Here is a 2,640-nt window from a genome sequence, read left to right on the forward strand (position 1 = left end):
TTAGAATTTATTTAAGCAGAAAGAAAAACAATTAAAGACCAATACTTTGTGTTAGCATAATTATAGCAATTAGCATAATTACAGCAATTAACATGATTATAGGAGATTTATGTAACATAATTACAGCAATTATTATTCTTGTCCAAATTAGCTCATATTCTCATGTATAAATAGATGTAATATCTCTGTAAATCAGACACAGACAAATACACAGACAAATATACAGAAAAATACACAATCCTTTCCTTCATTACTTGTATTCTTTCTTCTAACATGGTATCAGAGCCGTAAAGTTTTTATTTCTAGTTTCTGGGGTCTCTCTTCTCTCTCTACAACCTGTTCTGGTTCATTCTTTCATTCCTGTTATTATACCAAAGAGCTGTTTCCAAATCCTGATCCAGGTGATTGTGATGTGCTCAATATTAGTCCAACTATACCTGCCTCTGTTGAATCTGCACCAGTTGTTGATCCAGTACCTGCACCTGCATCTGCTCCTAGCACTACTCTTCGTCGTTCTACTCGTCCAGTTTACCTGCCTCTGTTGAATATGCACCAGTTGTTGATCTAGTACCTGCGCCTGCATCTGCTCCTAGCACTACTCTTTATCGTTCTACCCGTCCAGTTTGATTCCTGTCTCCTCTATCAGCCAAACCACTGATATATTCATCAAAACGCATCCTCCCGCTCGCTTTTAGGATCTCTTAAGCAAACTCAAGTTGGCACATGTGCTACCACCTTGAGTTTGAGGGGTGAGGGGGGTGTTAGCATAATTATAGCAATTAGCATAATTACAGCAATTAACATGATTATAGGAGATTTATGTAGCATAATTACATCAATTATTATTCTTGTCTAAATTAGCTCATATTCTCATGTATAAATAGATGTAATATCTCTGTAAATTTGACAGACAAAGACACAGACAAATATACAATCCTTTTCTTCATTACTTGTATTCTTTCTTCTAACACTTTGGATCTCAGATTTTATCTAAATAGAAAGCCTCGTCAAAAATATCACCAAGTAATAAAAGCAAAATGGAGGAAACCATTTGTGCATTATTCCCTAGTAAATTGGAATCAAGATCCAGTTACATTAAACCCAAATAATTCAAATTAATAACTACATATATTCATTAAAGCATACAAAAACATAGATTTCACAATGTAACATACAATTGGAGGGGATAAGAGATAACCTAGGGTTCAACACTTTGAGACATCAGGTACACTGCTTGAATGGTCTATACTCGGTACACTTATCCCTACCAACTCTCCCTCTATTATACTCGAGCCAGTAGCAAGCAAAAATGTTTCTGCTTGTCAATTTCAGGCCCGCACAATTGGCAGACGTTTGCCATAACATTACAGAACATAGGCAAAAATATTTCTTCTTTCCTTTGATCAGTGAGTGTCCCTCCATTTTTACTCTTTTTTCAATGATAGGCGCTCAGCTATATGTATATGTATGGATATTTAACTTTGGAATTGCAGCTTTACTCCTGTAAAAATTGCCATGTAACGAAAGCAAACCGTTGCTAAGCTATACACTTTAAAAAAGTGAATCATCAGCTGTTAAGTATCCAGATTAATCCCTAGTTTCACCAGCTTCATTGTTGATTTTGAAGGTTGCCACAACATTTTTTCAACAGGCAGCAGAAGATAATGCATCATCCGAGTCCACCTTTAGCTGAGAAAAACACATGAAAACCATTAATTTTTATGGTTTCCACAACATTTCTTAACGGGCAGCAGAAAAAAATTGCATCATTGAAGTCCACCTTTAGGTGAGAACAATGCATAGAAGAGGTGGACAGTTTGGTTAAAAAAAATGGAAAGCTGCTAATAGAGAAATAATAGGGTAAACTATATTTCAGTCCTTGAGGTTTGCCCGCCCTTACAAATCAAGAAAATATTTTTCAAAAATTACCATTCTGTGTAATTTTTATTGCAATGACAACATTGATATCTCTAGTTTGGCAATTAATATTAGCCAAATATGATCTGGATAGTTGTTGATGTTTTAAAAAATATTTACAAATTGCAAACTTAACAATAAAGTTTTACAAAAAGCCAATTGTTACACTAATAAAAAAAAATTACTATTACATGCATAATTTAATATGTATTATGGGAAAACCTCAAGGACTTGTTTTAACCAAAATATTACTTACAAGCTTCAGATGGTTTAGCAAAGCTCCATGCAAATGCAATAGCTTTTAAGCTTATCTCATTGATCCACCATGTGGCCCAAATTGATCAATTCATCAAGTTGGCACCAAAGACGCTCTTTTGTCGCGTATGGGAACCATGCTGCAAATGGCCTTTTCCGAAGTATCAGCTCAGATGGTCTCTGCAGAAGATTGGTGATGTAAATAGCCAGCAGGGTGGATTAATAGGTGTTTTCAAAGAATTAAGACGTTAGCTGCTTTACATTTTCTAAGAAAGAAAATATTGGTTAGTTTACAGAGGGAATATAGGGTAAAAAGGTGGATAGTGCCAAAACAAACACCCCCCACCACCACCCCGCGCCCAGCACCCCACGCCCAGCCCCGCGCGGGGTGGTGGTGGGGGGTTTTCTCCCACCAAAACCATTCCATATTAAGACATGTCAACTCTCCTTGTATATCAAATGACAACT

General features: G+C 36.2%; 1 long non-coding RNA gene across 1 annotated transcript; it reads right to left on the reverse strand.

Annotated features, from left to right (window-relative positions):
- Positions 1-1,073: 1,073 nt before the first annotated feature.
- Positions 1,074-2,211, reverse strand: LOC131173893 (uncharacterized). The gene is made up of 2 exons (XR_009144201.1): positions 2,174-2,211; positions 1,074-1,689 (listed from the first exon to the last, which is right to left on the reverse strand). It is a non-coding gene; the product is annotated as an uncharacterized LOC131173893 (long non-coding RNA).
- Positions 2,212-2,640: the final 429 nt, after the last annotated feature.

The sequence above is a fragment of the Hevea brasiliensis genome, chromosome 15 (assembly GCF_030052815.1).
Source record: "Hevea brasiliensis isolate MT/VB/25A 57/8 chromosome 15, ASM3005281v1, whole genome shotgun sequence".
Classification (NCBI taxonomy): Eukaryota; Viridiplantae; Streptophyta; class Magnoliopsida; order Malpighiales; family Euphorbiaceae; genus Hevea; species Hevea brasiliensis.